This window comes from Apteryx rowi, unplaced genomic scaffold (assembly GCF_003343035.1).
Source record: "Apteryx rowi isolate R43461 unplaced genomic scaffold, aptRow1 scaffold_639, whole genome shotgun sequence".
In the NCBI taxonomy this organism is placed as follows: Eukaryota; Metazoa; Chordata; class Aves; order Apterygiformes; family Apterygidae; genus Apteryx; species Apteryx rowi.
This window is the reverse complement of record NW_020450915.1, coordinates 32,984-54,990: the sequence shown is the minus strand read 5'-3', so window position 1 is coordinate 54,990 and position 22,007 is coordinate 32,984. Positions and strand designations below refer to the sequence as shown.

General features: G+C 42.8%; 1 long non-coding RNA gene across 1 annotated transcript; it reads right to left on the bottom strand.

The window, feature by feature from the left end:
• Nucleotides 1-255: 255 nt before the first annotated feature.
• Nucleotides 256-20,582, bottom strand: LOC112974917. Its single transcript, XR_003256412.1, has 6 exons — nucleotides 20,223-20,582; nucleotides 7,437-8,419; nucleotides 5,103-5,258; nucleotides 4,359-4,434; nucleotides 3,915-4,046; nucleotides 256-407 (listed from the first exon to the last, which is right to left on the bottom strand). It is a non-coding gene; the product is annotated as an uncharacterized LOC112974917 (long non-coding RNA).
• Between the last annotated feature and the right edge of the window lie 1,425 nt (nucleotides 20,583-22,007).

Genomic DNA, 22,007 nt, shown 5'->3' with positions numbered 1-22,007 from the left:
CTACTAACACATATTATGTAATTGCTTCTCAATGCTTTAACTGGAAGCTACATTGCCCTCCCATAAAGGCACATTTCTATTGAGTCAGGCCAGGTGCGTAAGAGAAACGCGGGCAGAAGCCTTGCTAGAGGGTGAGAATTTTGGAGGGTAATGCATCAAGTGTCATACAATTACCTGGCCAGCATGCAGGTGGTGTGGATACTCATTCATTCCAGGCAGCCCACAGTCCTCTGAGACAGAGCCCATCCTTTTGACTTTATCACACCACAGGTGGAAAATGCACCATGACAGAGAGACCTCATGGGAATCCCTGAACAGTCTCACCTGCAGGCAAAACAACCCAGTGCTGCTGAAGTAGAGAGGGTAACTCAGGAGGCTTTCAGGGGCACAGAAAAGCTGTTCCAGACCTAGTTTTACAAAAGAAAGGCATCAAACTGGTGAAGGATGTAATAATCCGGGTCACAGGTCCATCTTTCTACAAAGTAACTACGCATCTTCTTTTGCTGCCAATACTGGGGCAGAAACCCCAGCTGGAAGGAAGGGACAGGCAACAGCCATTGGTGATTCAGTTACCAGGTACCTAACTGGTCTGGCTCATGTATTATGTGCCTTCTGGTCTAACGCTAATGAACCTCACAAAGAGGCTGAACAAGTTGTGAAACACTGCTGAGGAGCCAGCGACTGTAGTCCATGTGGGTACACAGATAAAAGTAAGGGAAGGAGAGAAATTCTGGAGGCAGAATGTAGGATGTCAGACAGGAAGATCAGGACCCCTATCATAACATGGGCTGCAGCAAGCAGGGAGGCAAAGTCTCAATATGTGACTAAAGCAACAGTGTCAGGGAGAGAGATTCGGATTCAGCAGGGACTGGGGAAGTTTCTAGAGTAATGGGACCCCAACAAAGGACGGCCAGATTTCACCCGAACCGAGAGGGAAACAACATCTGCACCTCACATCAGGAAGACCATAGGGAACTTTAGCTTGAAAAGTAGGAGAAAGCAGACTGGTGCAGAGGATGCCTTGTTCTGAATCCTAAGGTAGATGCCACATCCTCAAGTACAGAATAGGACTCAAGTCAGCAAAAAACAAACGGGAAACTGAAGTCAAAGAAGGGCCCCATGTAAACAGGACAGAGAGAAACAAAGCCAAAGTAGTTCTCATGTTTTACAGAATTGGCTAAGAAATATTGGTGGTGCACACCCAGAAGGCTTAACTTAAACAAGGATATGGACACAATAGGCATAAAGGAAACTCAGTGGCAGGAAGACAGTGGAATGCTGAAGTATCAGGGAACAATTATTTCCAATTATTTCAATTACTCTCAGGTAACATGTGAAAACTTGATATTGAATCCTGAGATAATACTAGATTTCTACACACTGTTAGTGACTGATTCAGAAACTGGGAGTCAGGGAACCCACAAGATGGGAAGCAACTCTTGTTTCAGTCCTGACAAGCGCACAGGATAAGTTTATGATATTATTGCCAAACACTTGAACTACAACAGCATTTTTACAGGGAGACCCAAAGTCGCAACATCCACTACTACCATGCTCAATTTCAAACAAAAGAACCACATAAAAGTGGAAAAAAATCAGTAAGAATATGAAAGGGGCATCTTGAAGAACTGATTGTTTTCGGGAGACACAGAGACTATTTAAAGACATTGTGTTAGTCTCAGATCAAATACATCCTGCCTATCAAAGAAAAAAGCCTTGAGAAAGCCCAATGCTAAACATCAGGGCACAAAAACATTGGGGAAAAGGAAAGCGTATTCCAGAAAAGCTGAAAAAGTGAAAAGGATTATAAATTCAGGCAGAGGAACCGCAAAAACCCAGTTAGGCAGGTTCAAAGTAGAACCATCTAGTTGATCTGAAGTGTCAGTAGAAGAGACTATGAGGGAAAAGCCAACAGCAAAATGAACAGTAACAAGTGACCAAACCCAGGGTGAAAGATGGAAAAACAGAACGACTGACAGTGGCATGCAACCTCTCACCTAACACTACTTTATCTCCCAGAGGACTGGGAGAAGTCTTTCAAAAAAATGTTTTAGACCAAACATGGAGAACCTCTGACAGTGAAGTATGCTTTCTATGCTGACCAAATTAGTACAAGTAACCCTAAATAACAGAAGTAGCAGGTATTTCCATAAACATGCTACATGGGATAGAATCATCACATCCTTTGTCCTGCCTTGCAAACCTACCTAAATTCCTTAGTGAGTCAACCAGCCAAAGCACGAGGGAGGTCTGATTGATATTGCCTACTCAGATTTCCAACAGACATTAAACATAGTCTCTCACGAAAGTCTCTTAAAGGAACTGAGCTGCCATGGGATAAGAAGGCTTAAGATGGGAAGCTGATTAAAAGAGAGCAATTGGAGAGAAGAAATAAATTATTATATTTTTTGGTGAAGCCAGATCATGATCTCACAGGAATCTCTGCTACTCTGTATATTCATAAATGGTCTAGAAAAGAGAAGTAATTAGTGAGATGATGATTTTTCCCATGATAACTATCTACTCATAGCAATAAAAAGGAAAATTAAACACAGCAAGCTGCAGAAACATCTTATAATATTGAGGGACTGTATGATGAAACGGAAGAACTTGGGAACAGGCAGGTGTGAAGTGCCACACATACAGAAAGAGAGAGTCCTAACCTTACAAAGCAATAGGAGCCAAGTTGGTTATTCTTTTCAGGAATAAGATTGAGGCAAAGAGTCCTGTGAGAATATCAATTCAGTAGCAGTAAAAAACAAGAGAAACCCTAGGAATTACTTGGAAACAGAATAGAGAAAAAAGTAGAAAACAAACTTATGTCACAGAATTAATCCACAGCACACCTGTATCCTAAATACTGCAGGAAGTTCTGGTCCCCCATCTCTCCATCTCAAAACAAATACAAAGGAATTGAATTGTAAAAGGTCCTGAAAAAGACAACACAGCTGAGCAAAGGAACAGAACAGCTTCTGCATACGGGCTGATTGAAGGGACTAGGATTCTGCAACTTGAAAAAGGTGCAGAGGGAGAGGAGTGAGTCTCCAAGTAATGAGTGGAACTGAGGAGGTGAACAGAGAATGACTATTCATTGTTTCTTCTAACAACAAGAACTAGGGGACTTCAAACAAGACCAGCAGGTTTAAAACATAACCAAGAAGATGCTCTGCCATACAGTGAACAGGCAAGGTATGGGACTCCTTCCTGCAAGGTATACGAAGTGTCATATGTTTTGCAGTTTAAAAATGGGATTAGTGAATATAGTGGAAGAAAAATCTCTATAGAGCTTTCCCTAGGCGTCCTCCATTGGCTGCTCCATGACTCCCTGTTCATTTGGCTGCCAGGAATTCTTTCTTAATAATGAAGTACTGTTAATCCTGTGAGGTAATAACTTCCACCTTAGGATCAATGTTTCTCCCCATCTGTCTCCTGAACAAAATGTGGTCTGACCTGCCTAGCTAGTTCACTAGCCACAGGAAGGATCTATTAGTCTTTTTGGTCTTGAGACAGGTAAGGACGGCAAGGCAGTCATCACATCAGAAGAGCCAAGATACCAAGTTTCTCAGCAATCCATAGCTCATTCGGCTTGGGTTGCAGGGGAAGCCTGTGTTTTGCAGCAGGCACCCATTCCTGGCTACAGACATCCTTTAAGCTGATGGCAGGAGATGGCACACAAGGCCTCAAGAACTGAGTCTTTAGATTGCAAAAAGGGGCTGTGGTCCCAGGTAAGCCAAATAGCATTCTTACTATCTGAAAGAAGCTAAGTGGTGTCACAAAAGCAATAACTTTTCAGGTCCCGCACAGAAGTCAAATTTGCCACCTTCTCTTTGTAAAGTGAGTTCAGATGTGCACCTTGCTTTCCCTAGATGCCCCCAAACTTGTCAAGTGAGGCACAGGATACAACAGGCACTTACCTGAAGTCAAAGTAGGAAATGGTGTTTGTTTTCACATTTGGACACCAGGATGATGTCAGTTCTTCAATCATCAATGAGCCAAGCATGGTCTTCACCTCTTTTTCTTACAAGAGCATCCAGTTACCAAGGTACCTGCCAAGGAACCACAAACCACTTAATCCATATTAATCCTAATTTCATATTGGGATAAAAAAACTCCTGAGAGGACATTACCACTTTCATAATGTGGCTAGGGTCTGCTCATACATACTGGTCTCTGGATCCTGGCTCAAGCCAGCTTCCTTCCAACAGTTTTGGGACTTAACCAGAAAATCCTGAGCAAGCTCCATAGCCCAGATACCCTCTCTAACCTGGGACAGAGCACTTATATGCCACTACTCTTAGTGTCTAACTGGCCGTACCACCTCCTGGTGCAGCATCTCATGTCCCCCTACTTTCTCCTACCTTTGGGGCCACAAGTTTGAGATTCCAGTCCCCAAGGCAGGGCTTTGACTCTTTCACAGTTGCTCTCTGCAGACACCTTTGGGAAACAAAAAGAGGTTGCCTATGGGCTGTGCAAGTTGGATGGCAAAAGCCCAAGCCTATATACCAAAGTCACAAAAGGATGTGACTTTGGTATAAAGCTCTATTATTACCCTTTACAAGCACAGCTCCAAAGATGACAGCTTATGCTTTTACTCATAGTCACAGACAGGTGTCTTCCTATATTAGCAATATTTTAAATATTTAACATTATAATAATTGTAAACAATTTCTTCCAAATATTAAGGAAAGGCATATTTAAGCTTTTGTGTGAGGAAGAAGCAAGTGCAGCATAAGCCCATTACACATTACAACTTGACTTGTCAGTAAAGGACACTCAAACTTGGGTACAAGATACAGGTTGCTTAAACGAATCTGACTGAAATCCAGTGTTGATGGATACACTTGCCTTTACAACCACCAGTTATTAGACTGCACACCAAGTTTATCTTGCTCTTCTCTGCACAAGTAGGCTTCTGTAGAGAAAAATCTGCCTATTTATGTGAACCCAAAATTTCTTAACTCTAAACCAGGCTTCTAGGCCATGATTCTTAAAAACTAGGTATCTAAAAGCAGGCCATTTTTAAAGATTTGGAATGTCTGGGGATAGCCTCCAGTTAGACAAACCTCACTAAAAACAAAATGGCAGCCAGGAACGTAGCATACCTGAGGTCCCACGCACTGAACAGCACTCATGTCCCTCCGCCCAGGCTAGAAGTTGGGCCGTGTGGGCACAATGCCTTTGCATGGTAGGTGCTGAACTCTCACAGCACAGACCTGTCATCAGCTCCAAATCCTCATCCAGTAGCCGAAATACGGCTCCTGAAAACCAAAACCACCAAGTCAGTTTTCCAGAAGATATTAATATCCTGTATTAGGCCCGCAAAATCACTGGCAGACAACAGCTACTAAATCCTCCCTTTTCTTTCTGATTTTCTTGAGGGAGTATCTTTCATTAGGTCAACTGCTAATCTTCAGAAAACAAGAGAAGCTTTCAATGTACAAGAACCTTCATCTGCTTTTTGTTTCTGTTCTTGGTAGCGCTGTTGCAACTGAGACCATTGCAGGGCTGTGTTTGATTAAGGCTGCCAGGGGATTTGCTGCTGTTTTTTAATTAATAGTTTGCTTAATTCAAGTCAAAACATGCTTGAAACTTGGCATCTCCATTCCAAGTTTGGAGCCTGCTCTAGCCTCACACTTCTTTTACCCAGTATGTAGAAACTGAACCATCTTGCTTGTACCAGGTCCACGAAACAAAGGCAAACCCTGCACACGAGAATCAAACTAATACTTCGGCGCAGTAACTCGAAGAACTGAAGCTGGAAGAAATGAGATACACAACACCTTGACACAAGGCTAGATTTTTTGAAGGTGCCTTAAAAGAGACACCCTATGGCAACAGTGCACATATACTATATAAACAGTTAAAACCACTAGCCTCTTACTACACCAGTGGTGCCTCATCAAGAAGAAAATTCACGTGCGGGCAGCCATGTGGCTGACTCCTGGAGCAGGTTCACAGCTTCAGCTCTTAAGCAGAAACATCTTCCTTCCTCAGTCACCCAAGTTTCCTACACAGTGCGCACAGACAGCCAAGAACCCAAGACAGAGCTCAGCATCCTCCCTGGTCCACAAATGCTCTGCTGCCTTTAATGTCAGCCAAATAACTCCAATCTCATTCCTTGCATAAAGGAGACAGTAAGAAAGCCATAAGCGAACAAAGGTAACTGCGATTTCAGCCTTTGAAAAGGCATTTGCTGTTCACTACTTCCTTTCAGCAGTGCTTTGATCTGTTAGTAACAACACAGTAACAGGATTAGGTTGCACTGCTATAAACATATCAGCATAAGTTGCAGAATATGCAGGACTGTTCAGCAGAAACCAGTCTGAACAGTCCATATGCAAGCTGGAAACTGCATGGAGTAGAGTCACTGCACAAGCAAACTGAACTGATGCATCTTTCACAGAGAAAAAAAAATGGCTGTCCTTTTTGACTGCTGTGCTATCAGCTTAACAGAACTCACACATATTGCAAGCAGAAAGAAGGGGAGATCCAAACTGGGCCAGTGGCTGCTTAGAGCCCTGGAAAATGTAGGGTTGAACTGTGTAACACACTGTGCAAACAGGCATGCAGGCAGTTCCATCAAAATTAACACAGCCTTGGTTCACCTCCCACCCCCAGTCACCTGAGGATCTACCTCAGAATGAAATGACTCTGAATATAACAGGAGAAAAGAAAGCTCTCAGAGGGTTGCTTTAAAGCTTGTCCACAGTAGCATCTGGCAGTGAATTGAGATTAGCCATCCAAAACAGAGCAATGAAACTACTTTTTTTTGCAGTCACATCAGTGATAAGGCCATCCTTGTGGGTAAGCCAGGCCTTAGGAAGACCAGCTGACAGCTAAAAATCATTTTCATGCCTGATGCCCCCTACTTTTTTTTTTTTTTTTTAAAGTCATTTTGCTTCCTACTCCCCTAAGAGCAGATTGTATAGTTTCAACCAGGACTCTGAGTCAAGCAGTGTTTACTCAGCCTCTCACTTAGGGCAATCCTAACAAAACTCCTCCTCATTGAATTACTGTGAAGTAATCTTCCAGTTGGAGTCTCCTGCTGCCTTGTCAATCTCTTCCATAATTGAGAAATGCACATTATCCAGAACTGCCCTGACTTGCTGAATGCTGAAGAATTGTCTTGAACACTAAGTCATTAGCAAGACCTTGCTGTACCAATGTGTCATCGAAATTACTTCAATGACCTTGTGACTCCTCCTCACCATGTTTGCCATGACTGCTCTCATTTTCTTCTTTAAATTAAACAAATGCCTACAGAAAGTACTATCGCCACAGTGCTTAACCTCTCCTGGAGCAGCTTCTTCTCTAACTACGATTGTTCTTGCTTCTCTGCAATGAAATGAGTTGTCCATGTAGAAGTTAGTGCAGAATTAGAAACTGATAAGCAAGGACAGGACTACAGCTAATGCAAACTGGCTTCATTCAGTTACCTGTGATTGAGCTGTACTGATATCCACTAGCTGAAGATTTCTTCCCAAATTCAGCAGGGCTATTCAGGTACATGAAGTGAAGCATGTGCCTAGAAGACTAAGGTAGAAGTCTTGCTAAAGGCAAAGTAACCAAATGAAAAACGGAGAAGAGGAACATGAATGGTAAGGAATAGAATAATATAAGTGGAGATAGCTTTTATTATTAATTTGTTTCTGGATTTATGTTTATCTCTAGTGGATGAAAAAGACTCCAAAGAGAAAAGCAATTTTATATTGATGCCTTCTGTTTAACCCAAACTACAAAGCTAATATTAAAATTAAGAAAAATTTAACTTGTTTCTGTGGCGAAGCATGAAAGAGGAAGAAAAAAAAATCCTTGTCAGGACAAAGTATTTCCAGGTTGTCTAAACTCAGAAAAGGAGGAAAAGCTTAGAAGAAATAGGTTTCAATTCCATTCCTGGTTTTAGCTTCAAGAAAGGAGTCAGGTATATTTGATGCTATAACAATAAAGGAATATCAATTGTTGAACAGCTGGACATCAAAAAGGAACAGCTCCCCAATATTAGCCCAGTGGACCTTGCAGCCTCACACATCCACAGAGCCTCCTGCCATAATGAAGGACATGTCACAGTCACACTACAAAGATACCAATCTCAAGTAATACAGAGCAAAGGGACCGTGAAAGTAGCCACCAGTATATCAGGGATACCACCAGAGTCCTAGTGCATTTCACCACTCTTGTCCCCATCGTGCAAAGCCGCACTACGTCATTATCAGCAAGAACGCAGAGTGGTCCCTGGCTGTACATGACTGCCTGAGCAGCCCAGCTCCATCTCTGGTGTCTCCCCACTCTGGTCCTCGGAGAGGGCTGGTTCTTGCAGGTTGATCCAAACTCCCTTCTGCACATGAAGTGCCCCAGCAATGAAGACCAGCAGCTGCAGCAACCACAGATGACTTTCCCAGTAAGTATCAAGCCTCACCACCTACAGGAAACAGAAAGGTATAGACCATGCTTAGGGAATCATGCAACACTCAACACTATAGACAGGTAACAAACACAGTGGTGGAAGACATTCTTTCTATAACCTGCAATCTTCCATTGCAGACATTTTTAGTCACAGTGCTTAAAGATTTTTTGGGTGGAACACAGTGTTTTAAGCTTCTCTTTTCTAAGGACTCAGTTGCAGCACAACATCTAAGTTCTCCTCCCCATCCCCATGTGTTTTAAGCCAGCTCTTTCACATATGTGTACAAAGGGAGAGAGCTGCATGCATATGTTTACATACAACAGGGCTGCAATGAACATATGGAAAAGTTTCCTTTGTGCTAGGCAGGTCATGTCCCTGCAAACACAGGGTGCTCAGCATGTTCCACACCTTCTTCTTGTTGTAACTGGGTGGGCCAGTCCCTGGACTGTGTTGCTAAAAAAAGAGAAGGCTGGTGCAGGGAGCCAGGCTTACAAAGCACTTGGGTGGAGAGAAGGGACCAAACAGCACTGGTGACAGCTGAGTTTCTTAGGCTGTGTCTGTATTGCAAGTACTGCAAGCACTCTGGGTACCTCCCTTACTCACAGAGGGATGAGGCTCACACACACTTGGGTGGAGTGAGCCTCTATCCCTCCCAAGGCAGATCTGCCATGCACAAACACTGCTGTGCAGCATAAGTTCAGGGAGAGAGGCCAGCATACAGCAACTACAAGAGGAGAAGCTGAGGCAGAGATCAGCCAACACCTGTGTTGCACCCTTGCAGGAACAAGTCAGCAAAATCTATTTTTGAGTTTCTAGGTAAGGCTGGGGGCCTTGGTGAAACAATGTGACATTTGCAAGGAATGCAGGGACACTGGCTCCAAGCCAAATAAGCACAGGTGATCTCTCCCACTTCTGTTCCAGGGCTCAAGAACTGGACTGGGGTCAATGGCTGCAGCAGCAGCATCAGACCACGTCCTCCAATAGGGCACAGTGAGCAAAAACTGCACGCACAACACTAAAGACAGTGAACCCAACCTCCCCTCTGGAGAGACAACCCTTAGTCTTCTGCTCACAAGCCAGCTCCTTTGAGAGCCCAAAGGTATTCAAGCCCAGACTGAAGCAATTGTTTTTAAAAATGGGTGTATGTGCCACAGGTGGAGTGATAAGTGACATAGTATGGTAGCACTCAGACCCCTTGTGGGTTGATACCTACGGTGACCTTGGCTGTATGACCCTAAGGAATCTCTTGTAGCAGTTAGTAACCCAGGCCCCCAACATCTGCCTCGTGCAGAGTCCACAAGCAGGTCTGGCCACCCAGCATTTATCTCCAAAACATGCCATCTCACCCAGTCCTGCTCCAAAGAACAGGCCAGAGCAGGAGGCCACACAAAGAAAGCTGAGATGCAGCAGCAGGCAGCAAGCTGTCACATCACATGCTACACAGATGGTGCCTACATGCTCCCATCAGGGTCCCAAGCTGTGTGTGTGGCTGAGAAGTGCTGAACACAACGTGCCAGGGAGGCATGGGGTCAAGGAGACACAAAGGACTTAGTAATAGTAAGATGGGCAGTGCTCCTAGGGCAAAGCAAGATGGACGTTACCATTCTGCTCCATGCAGGGACAGGCTTTAACCATCTGAAGCAGCTGCGTTCTGCCCCATGTAGCCTATGGGACATGCATAGCTTCCTGGCATACATGCCTTCGCAGGACTGATAGGCTAGATATCCCAGAAAGGAAAATGAAGTCACCCAGACCAAAAGCCCCAAGAGTCAAATGTGGGAAGGCCCCGACATGGTTTAGCCAAAGGTGCAACTCCTCTGTGAGTTGTTTATTTCAACCAAGATGGCAGGATAATACAACTAACTATACAGCCTCATCAAACCAGGCACTGCCAGTAAGGACAAGGAGCCAGGGAAGAAAGACTACTCAAAGAGCTGTCACAATATAACAGGAGAGAGCTAAGACTGAACGGGATCCTAGGTATATGGACGCAAATCAGGATTTAATTCAGAAACCGAATAACAAATAAAATGCAACAGAGGGAAGCATAAGATCAAACACTTGTTGACTAAACAAGAATTCCTAGCAAAATCTGGAAGTTCATCCACTTAAAAGGAGTGATAAAGGAGAAACACGCAACTGAATTAAATATGCTGTAGGCAATACAGAAGTGTCTTGGAGCCAAAAGCATGATTCAGCCATCAAAAAACAAAATGCAAGCCTAGTCTGTATTGCTGGTGAGCTGCCTATATTAGAGAACAAAAAAGTAGTATGCCACACACAGCAGAGAGACTCCCTCTCGAGTACCTACCATGTACAATTCTAGCTACCACAAACAGACAAACTGTGCCTAGAGCAGACACAGAAGAGGGCTGCCAAGAAAATGAAAGCAATGGAAAGCTATTCTTACAAGAGAAAGATAAAAGAATTGGACAGAATTTCATCAAAAAAGGGCTCAAAGTCCATTTTAAAAAGACACGGGGACAAGAGCTAGTAAACTCCTGCTTTAACACCAGTCAAGAACACGAACTTGGAACAGGTAAGTTTCATCTGCTCACGGGCATCTTTAGGCTAGGAAGAGTAGTCCAAAAGGAATTTGAGTCAACAAGAATTCTTCATTGCATTAGATGATGTAGTACATGCAATTGCCATGGACTAAAACCAGTGATGAAGTAGGTCCCTTCTCACCTCATGTAATGAGAAAAGATTTGCCTTCTCACTTGTTTTATACACCCCTCCAGCAGTTACCAATACCAGCCAAGCTTCCCAGGGGAATTATAGCTATAAACTACATTGCTCTCCATGTATTTTTCCTGGAAACACCCATACTGTAACTTTGACATTGCATCTGATGCAATCATTTTGCTTATGACATTCATAAAGTGCTCGTGCGGCGCTATTCACAATCTCAAAAACAAGTCTCCAATGACAGGCAAAAAACTGCTGCCTTGATTTCAGGGGATTAGAGGAAGGAGAGTATCTTACAGGTGCTCATGAATGGCAGCTTATTCCTAAGTAGACAGCTCCTTCTCGACTACTCCTCTTACTGAAGGGAGCAGAGGAAAGGACAATTACACTTGGAAGGAAACAGAAATGGATACATGAAGTTTAAAGGAAACCCACTGCACTGTTTCAGTTATGCAGATTGTATCTTTCAGCACTGACCTGACAGCTTGCAGCCACAGGGCTGGCAGGAATCATGCCACAGAAGCTCTTCTCAGTATGTCCTGCAGTTTGATCACTGGGCTACGGACAGAAGTGCTCTGAGATCTCACAGACTAACTAGGGTGCTTTCAGGAGAGGATAACATCCACAAAGGGTGCCTCGTCACCCTCCATCAGTAGACTTCCTCTCCAAAAGGCTGGCTTTCCTGCAGGATGGCATGCAGACAAGTCAGTTTGGCTGAAACACAAGCACAGGCCAGCACCTGGCCTCACAGTAGGCTGAGCAGCAGCATAATTTGGGAAGTCCTTTTTCAAAGGTTTTTTAGGCACTGAACTGAAGTCTCAAAGCAAATGTAAAGGATGTGTCAGAGCCACTGCATACAATTCATTTAACAGTGTTCTTGAACCCTGTCTAAAAGAGATGCTTTATATCTACAAGTGTTGTAAGACAGACGTTCTAGCCAAGAGCAGTCATGACTGTATGGCTGACTTGCTAACATAGACAAGAAGTCTCCTGTCCTTTACGCTGAATGATGCTTAGAGAAGACAGCTGACATGGTTACAGCTTCAAGGTATGCAAACGCACTCTCTGTGCTTGATCCAAAGCTCATTTAACATAGGCATTATCATTAAAGGAGCAAGAATCTCCAAGACTGTGGAAGAAGAAGAACATGAGCTAAAGATGTTCAGCCATACATGATGCTCCCACAGGAGTCAGAGGAAGGTGTGGGTTTTGGGCAAAGACAGTGCAGTATCTTTAAAAAGGAATTTCTTGCAACACAAAGGCATCTACATGCTGGCATCCTACACACGTCTATCTTCAAAGAAGAAGAAGTCTCATAGGAACATGGTGTGTGTAGGGGGGAAAACTGAGGACAATCACTAGCTGGAATGAAGGGCCTAATTTTTAAATTAAGCACTGAAAAGACTTCACATAGTCATATATTCTCACTTTAATAACAAAGGACCAAAAGATTTTACTTTAGCCTAGTGAAACGCAAGAGCTTTTGTGCTCTACTGTTAAACAGCAGGAAAACTTTTAGCATCCACAACACCTTGTTTGACTATGCATTCAGTGAAGCTGTCTTAAAACTGCTACACCTTACTTTTTTGAAGATGCCTTCTAAATCTTGCAGTGGACAGGAGAGTAAATCTTTTTATTCACCTTTTCCATTCCAGTTCAGGAAACCACAGCCGAGGCAAATAAAGACAGTATTTTCAAACAAAACTTTATACGTGGAATATAGAATAGATATCCGAGTCTGATCTAGCAGCCATTACATTCAGGAAGTTTTAACATTCAGATCCAGAGGGGAAAAAGAAAAAAAAACAAAAAAAACCACCCTTGTGCTTTTAAGCCAGCAACAAACTGAGTATATTAAACCAAACATTAGACCCTTGTTGCATCCAACACGAGAACAGACATGCAAACCACTTGGCGGTTCAAGGGTTATAAGAAATCTTTCTTCCATTAACTATTTTTAGCACACGCAACTACAGAAAACCTTTCTTTCCTTCATCAGTCTGCTTTCTTACTATTTTGATAGCAAATAAAGTTTTCAACAGAAGATTGCCACTTTTCAAAGATATCCTTGCTCAGGTTGTCTCTGCCACCAACAGGACCGGAGTGAATCCTAATGCTTTTGAAATGGAAAACTGGAACTCTGAATTGGGAACTTACATCATCTCTGGCTGTGAGGGGAAGACATATCTGCCAGCCCCAGGGGACATCTCAGATACTCCAAGGTGTCTCAAATGGCATTAGGCACCAGTATGAGGACAACCAAATCAAACCCCAAGGGACACTGCTCATTCCAGTGCAGGGATGGGGATTTCCATGATATATACACTTCAAGTGTTCTCCCAGAAACCTCAGCAGAGCTAGAGGAAAGTTCATTCCCAGACATTATCAGAAGGGAAAATGCTGTCTATATCTTAAATAATCTGTGATCCTTATACTAAGAGCATCCTCTGGGACACTCTGCTAAAAAGTCATCCAGTTTTGCATTTGCACCAAAACCAAGAGATTTCACCTGGCAGGCATTTAAATACACATTTTCATTTATGCACATTTGCAAGGATTTTGAAAGCAACAGCTAGGCCTATGCCAAGCACCTTCGAAAGTCCCATGTTTGAGCACACCAGCCTGCCTCACAGAGGTTACCCATCTTTGCCCCATATGCTGTCAGTTAGGATAACAAGAGTCAAGTGTTGTGAGGTGGTCCTATAAAGAGCTGAGGCTAAGGAGAGACCATTGCAAGCAGTCAAGTCACTACACATTAGCTAGTTAACAATTAGCAGCTGGGCTGTATTAACTAGTCAACTGTCAATCGCAGGGTAACCTGAGCTCACTTCCAGCTATTTGTAATAACATGTTAAAAGCTAATATAATTTTGCTTTGTGGTGCAATGGGATAGAAGCAGGCATACAGTCAGCATGACTCAGCTGAGCTACACCGTGTTGAACAAAAGCAATCCAAAGGTCACCACTTCTCCCAGCATCTCAAACAATGCTTCCTGTAACACTGGGGTGTGACACCTTTACAGCATTACCAAAATTTCAATCTCATCCCCTTACCCTATCCTGAAAGAAAATATATCAGAAAAACAGGTCATGTCCTAAGAAACCTGTTACCCATGCACTTTTTTCTTCTCTCCCTTTCCCCTCCACATGCTTTATCTTTGTGGTTGTCTTCATAAATAGCCTCAGGACTAGTTTACCTAAATTGTATGTAACCTCTCTTAATTGATGTTGGAAAGAGGTGGAGCTGCTGTTGTTAACAGCAAAAGACACTCAGTCACTAGCCACAAGATTTGAGATAAAAACCTAACAGGTCAAAAATAAAAAAAAGAGGTTCAGGGCAGTCTCCCACACGCCCTATCAAGGCCTGACAAAAACCTAGCTATAATCAGTCAGATGATTTGCCAATAAAATGGAAAACCTAACTGTGTGAAGAAAGGAGATCCATTTTTATGAATTAAGCTGACGGGTCTTCATTCAACCTCCCTAACAGGTAAGGAAAGCAGTTTGTTTTGTTTTAACCATAATCCATGACTGGAATAGCATGCATTATGTTGTATATTCCAAATAAAGGTCTTAAATTGACAACTTGATTACCAGCTACATTCAGTATACATTCCTCCATGGCTGAGATAGGACTAACTGGTACTGCCTGGACTTATGTTCAAGACACAGGTCAAGCAAAAGCCCACTGAAAATGAAACAACTTCAAAATATGCTTTGATTGAAAGGTGCTTCACTGGGACCTAGATTTTGACCACCTAAAGCTTGCATCAATTTATTCTATGTGAAAATGAAAACCAGCATTACTTTGCTGCTTGCAGTGAAGTGCCAATGACGCATGACATACATAGATAAATATATACATATATTTATATTTTTTGTTTTAATAACAAAGGGCATGTTACATCTTTTCAGTTCTTCACTTCCTTTTAAGAAAGCCAAGCCAAGCAACGCAGATTTGTCACTAACAGGAAATCACTTGGTTCCAGCTGGGAAACCATCAGGGCTCACTGCTGGTAGAGCAGATTTGTCACTAACAGAAAATTCTTCCTCATGTTTACATGCTCTACTTCCTACTGTAGATCTAGTGCGTCCTCCGCTGCTGTGCTCAAACTCTGCTCTCCACATGCCCACAGTTAACCAGGCCACTTCCAATTCTGAGCTGTTTCTTGTGACAGCCTGCAAGCGTTACACACTTCTGTCACTCTTAAGTATGTGGCAAACTTTAGCCAAGTACTTCCCAGCCCTGTGGGATAGGACCAGAACAGTGAAAGCCTGCAAGACCAAGACCTGTCTCCCTTTCATTACCCTGCAGTCCTGATTCCACCACATACATGTTTAATGATCTACTTCTCTCCAAAGCACAACACAACCCAGAAATATGGAGGACTAGCATGGAAACACAGCCAAGCTTCACTTGCTCTCCGTGGCTTCCACCTGTGCTTATACAAGTCCCCAGCCTCAAGCTGAGTATTGAAACCCTGAACATACTCTGCCAAGGGCCACATCTGCTGCTGACACAGCTCACACTTAAAATGTTGCCCATCCATAGTTTACAGCAGGAAGGAAAAGAATTGTTCTTCCTCCTTGGTCTGACCATCTTATATATCAGGTAGAGAGATGCTTCCACAAGAACAAAAAACAGGTCTCAAACAGGTATATTATCAGGCTCATCCGCATCAAAATGAAGGTATGAATTTTTTTCTCCCCAACATAATAGACATTAGGCAGTTTCCTTGCTCAAATTCTCAGATGCCATACCAGCAATGCTCTTCCTGCTTCCTCCAAGAATGACTCCTGCCTCTTGCATGGGGGCTACCACCAGCAATTCCCTCCACACCCTTATAAAGCAACTAAGGCTGTCCACAGCTATCTTTTGGTTTAGTTCTTTTCCTAGCAAGGAATCTTCTGCTATCCAAAGCCCTTCCTTACAAGGAAGGGAAGAAGAAGGAAGTGACAAAAGGATAGTGCTGGTGGCAAACCCCTCCATCCCTATGAACACTTATCCAGACATGAGGCAGTGATTGTAGGGACAGACCATATACCCATGTGCACACAGAACTTCTCTAGGTAGGTACTAGTACCTAAACTGGAATAGCTTAAAACAAGCCACAGTGGCTCAACCCAGCCAAGAAGAGAAGCAGATATTCAACAGCATTGCAGATTAACCACTCAAGTATTTGCTCAGCCTCTTGGGCAACTCTGGCAGTGTCTATTGAGCTTTGCCACAGCTAGATATCTTCCAGGATACAGCTTAGCCAATTTTATGCTAGCTGTAGAATGCTTGCCATACATCAAATCCCGTGAGTGACAACAGTGTGGGCATGCTGGACTTATTATTAGCCTCTCCCAGTAGGCCTCAAGAGCTAGATGGGTTAAACACTTGCCAGAAATGTGAAGGTTAAGGTCACCATGCTGGAAGCCTGGAACAAATGCATTCTCCTGTGACAAAAAAGGCTTTAGAAATAAGGGGAAAAGCTATCACACTTGAAGAGCAGAGGAAAGAAAGCTATTAAGATATCTTTCAAAAAGTTGGAGATACTCTTTTGTCATCTGCATTTGGATACAAACTCTGATCTATAAATACAAACAACATAAGGAAGGCTTATAAATAATGAAGTTCATAAGAACAATTTGTTCAAGACATAAAACGAATAATAAGTTCTCTTCCAGTGTGTCAGAGTAGGAAGTCCATAGGATGAATAAACAACCAGACTATTGAAAGAGTATTCACAGAAGATACATGCAAAGCAAAAAGCTAAGGAAGTTCCTCATGTCAGTCTGGGGAAGTTCCTACCCTGGAACCTGTCCTTCGAAATAGATCCTCTGATATGTTCTTCCCAAAGTACGTGTCAGCAGAACAGATAACACTATTTTATTCATTTTTTTCCCATTACTGATTGCTAGTCAGATAATGTTCACCCAAGCGTTGAGGAAGAAATTCTTCAGAGGGAACAAGCAGGAAGGGGAGAACTGAAGCTTCAAGTTTCTCTCCTGAAGGCTGAGGCTCGTGAGGACAGCTAGGAGGAAAAGTTATTAGATTCAAACTCAAGCTTGTTCTCAAGATGCTACTTTACATGCAAGGTAGTTGGCAAATTAAGTAGACACCCTATCTATAGATCAGCTGCACCACTGGTAATAAGCATAAGAGCAGAAAATTTCAATCAGTTTGTATTTTCTGGTAACTGCCAACATTTCTGAACATCTGTAGTAAGAATAAGCTGGATGTCACTCCTCCCCTCTCTCAAGAAGGGAAAGGGAAGTGCCTTCTCTTAGATTCTTCTCCTTAGGATGGCAGCATGATCATACAGGCAGAGGTATCACACTGGAGAAGTGTGAGGGGAACTCCCACTCACTCCACCAGGTTGGAAACTGCTCTCATCTAGACAAGATTACACAGCATCTGGCATTTTCCACGTACCATTGAACAGGCTGGTTAAACCTACTGCAGCATGTACAGCTACTGACTTGCCACATCCAGGGTAGGATCAGCATTCCCATTTGGGTGTAAAAAAATGCCTGACTTCACAAAGGATGTGTAATTTCAGCAGGGCAGCTTAGCAAGCACAGCCTGTGCTAAGAAGGAATCACACTACAGGCTGAGCTCTTCCCGAAGAGCACCTAAAGTGCTCTTCTGTTCTACAAGTGCACAGTACCTAGAAGCATCATAGCTCACGCCTGGGATTTCCAAGCATTCTTAAGTGCATTTGTTGATCAGAGAAGAGTCAAAACAAGGCTAACATAGCAACAACGTCAATCATGCATACAACCTAACAGAATCTCACTCCTAGCATTATTTAGAAGAGCTAGGAATAATCCTTTGGTCATTACTATAATTTCTGCTTTCACCTCTTGTGTCACAAAATGAACAGAGCCAATATCAATGTTGACTGTAACCCCAGTAGTGTAGAAAAGGATACACAAGTTATCTGCTCTTTTGTGTCCTTTAGTCTTTCTAGAGGGGTATTCCAGAGCTACAACATGACAGAATCACTCTCTGGCTTTAAATGACTGAATCATTTAGATTAAGTGTCCACTCCACCCCAAAACATATCACTCTCATATAAAGAGGAGACATGAAAATAAATCATCTCCAAAACTGGAAAGCAAGCAACTGAGGATAAAGGTTTACAACATGAAATTATCAAGTACTTTTATCTCAAGCACTAAACACTCTCCTTTGTCTCCACAAACAAGAAAGGGATGTTAATCAGTCATCTACAGACCACGTTTCTGTTCCAGCACTTGAGAAATTGTCAGACTATGCAAGTGCTACAGGCTTTTAGTGAAATTACAGGTAATGAGTCGAGGGTGGATTTTTACACTTCATACAATTACTACCTTGCTGCAGGATATGAATGCGGCTAACAGCTTTGCAGTATTTAAGAAAAAGTAAGACAGTTGACTATCCAGCTTTAAATAACAGGCCACTTCTGAGCTGACATCACTCCACTTGCATCTGGAGAAAATTTGTCTTACAAGCTGTGATTATGCTCAAGAAGCTCGCAGTAAGCATGTTCCAAAGCCATCAGCGGATGGGTCATAAAAACAAGGATCTCCCAAGGAATGACAGCTACCTACACAGCTGGCACTAAGCATGAAGAGATAAGTACCACACTAGCTAAACCTGGAACACACTAAGGTACATTTCTTGCTTACCTGATTTTCACTCAGACTGCATGAAAAAGCTACGGAGGAAAAAGTAAAGAACAAGCAAATACCCTTACATTTTCTCCTACAGCATTACTCCAGGAATGACTTGACTATTGGACTGTATCCACTTCTAGCACTCCCATATTTCTTTTGAACTACAAGCGAGGTAGTGGTTCTGGTTTCAAGTCTTTATCAGACAGATATTGTACTATCTATTCAGGGTGGAAAAAATCACAGCCTGGGTCCTTACGGAAAGTAGCCTTAGGCAATTGCACTTCCTCTGCATGTACCCTCAACAGTTGGAGCACACTGCATGATGTTAAGCAAATCAGCATGGCAGAGGTCTGTTTCATAAAAACAAGCAGGAAGGAGAGGGAGATCACATTTACATCCCCACTTAGAGAAAGGCTGGAGTATGAACTCGCCCCTTCTGGACACCAGAGGGCCCTCATAACAGCATATCAATGACACAGCCAACAGCTGTGACCAAAACTCATGACTTTAGACACCAAAGCCAAAGATCCAGAGGAATCCAACTTGCTCCACCTCATTGCACACAGCTGGTGTTTTGAGAAAGCAGCAAAAACCCTGACCTTGGCTCTCCAAGCAGGGCTAGCCATCTGGCTACACAGACATCAGGAGCTAGGAGAGGGATAGCAGGCAAGGTATTGCCTACTGGCTAAAGCCTCAGATCCAAGAATTAAGTGAAAGCCTCTAGTTTTTTAATCCACTAACAGCATCTAGCTTTTAATTAGGATGAAAGCCAAGCCCTACTCTCCTGTAAAACAGCAGAAGGGAGAGGCATCACAGTGCACCATCCTTTGCCAGCAGGCTGTCAGGAAGCCAGCATCTCCATACCCCAGGCTAGCCAGTGGTGCCAAGCACCATGCCTGCAACCTGTTTCCTGCCATCTGTAATAGGTCTGACCTGGTGGGATGGCCTCGCCAGCTGCATCTGTCCAGACCTCTCTTGCATATTGAGCTCCCCAGAGATCCAAAAGACTTTTAAACTCAAATACATAGGTTTTATAAGAACTTAATTTAACTTTTCAAACAGAACATTCAAAGTGCCTATGCAAAACACAACAGAAATAAACTGGATTTATAAACAGGTCTCCTCAAGGAGAGGCCTTCCCCCTTCCAGGTTTTGTTCTGGTCACCCTAGTGGTTTCCAGATTGCAGCAACCCTGTATATCCCCTTGTGGTCCCCAATGAAGTTACTCTTTCCATCACATCAGAAGCCTGGCCACCTGCTCCCCAATCCTCTCTGCAGTCTCTCTCCTTGGATGGCAGGCTCCGAGGGCTCTGGCACCCCTTTTGCCTGCCTCATCCACATCCTAGTAACTTCTCTTCCTGGTGCCAGGCCAGTTGCTCAAGGAAACAGGAATTTTCCTCTCCCTCTCAGGGACCACCTGATCTGGTCACTCTTTTCAAAAAGCATAACAAACTAAGAACAACTTATCAAGCAGGTAGTCTAACCTTAGCATTAGACTTCATGCCCTCCTATTGTTCCTCTTTCTTTTGTTGGAACCAAATTTCAGATTTTGCAGGTTGCCTTGATACTGTCCAACATTTTTGTGCATAATCTAATTCCATTCATTAGAATGTTTAATTCACCACTCAAATTAAACTCTCTGCATGTGATATGATCTGCTTGGTAACCAGCTTTCATCCAGCCTCCCAAGATGAGGTAACAACATTGCTCAAGAGCCAGCTCCGGGAGTTCCTGCCTTCCCCATTGTCACAGCCTCCTTGTCAGACTTGAAACCAGGAGACAGTAAAGTTCTCATCTTCATCCTCTAGCAATGAGCATGAACAGATACTTGGACCAACAGGCACCGTCAGCCTTGGGTTCCTGCCAACCAGAAAAACAATTATTTTACACTTGTGTTTTCGACAGAACCCAGAAAATCAAGTGTAGCAAAATATCCTGTCACCATATCTCAAAAGTTACAGAGATTACAAGGAAAAGAGTTGCAACTGATAAACTCAAACTGAACAGCTCAGATACTTATAACAAAAATTTTTTGAATGCTTTTGACTTTAAGAACAGCTTGAAAAAAATTCAGTTCAGTTTAAAATTGAACTAATCCAGTGCTGTCAAAATGACCTCAAGCAAAACCAAACTCCCCTCAATTTATTTTTGCAATTTTCCTTAGACTGTCAAGCAATTAAGAAAAAAAACAGATTTTCAAACTCGTCTAATAAATCAACATTAGAAACAACTAGAATACAAGAGTGCACAGAACTGGATGCAACCTTTCCTTAAACAGGAGGGGAGGCAAAAGCCACTCTATTTAAAGTTCTAAGTAATTCATAATTAAGATAATTAACCTACCACATGTATATAATTAATATACTAACTTCAGTTCTCTGAGTAGGAACATAAAACTAACGTGATGTTACATGATACAAGTTTAAAGAGTGCTTTCAAAGTAGTAGTTAAAAGGCCATAAAATAAAATAGGAGGCAATTAGAACAGTTTAACCCATTGTGCAGACAATCACCATAACAGAAGGCAGTTACCCCCCCCACACAAACCAAGAAACTGGTAATCAGTCATTAAGGTCAGAGAGATTTAAAAAAGGAAATTTATGATGAGGTAGGGCACTGGGGGAAAAAAACAAAAACAAAAAAACCCCAAAACACTATGGTGAATTGAAAATTTAAGATAGCCAGAAATTTCAAGAGCAGGTAAGAGAACAAAAACAAACAGTTTCCATTACATCAGAAGAAAAGTCAGCTGAAGGGTTTCTGAACTACCAGGGCAAGGATAAAGCAGATAAGGACAGTGCAGTGACACTGTGTATTTTTCTGTCAGCTTTCACAACAGCAGATGTAGAGGAAGACATTTGGGCTTGTGCTATTTTCAGGAAAAAACACAAGGTTTTTCTGAAGAAAGGAGCCAGAACTTTAAATACTGACACAAACCATGCTCACACGGATCCGTTACCCCTCCACACAACTGAGGGGTCTGAGGCCTGCAGAAGTGTCCTAAAATGAAACAGTAAATCCTGCATCAGAAATGAGTAGACAAGAGGAGCTTCTGACCCAGCAGTGCTGACAAACTGAGAAAACACAAAAACCCTGCAGATTAAATTAGACCTATATATTATAAATGACTCATCAGCATAATTGCTCAGCAAGCCATGCCTGAAAAACAAAACAAAACAAAAAAACCCCCTCAGCATGCAAGAATTTCTACACCTGGGTCAGGGGAGGTGAGCTGTACTTAGCTGACTTGCTTTTCAGCAGAGCTTGTCA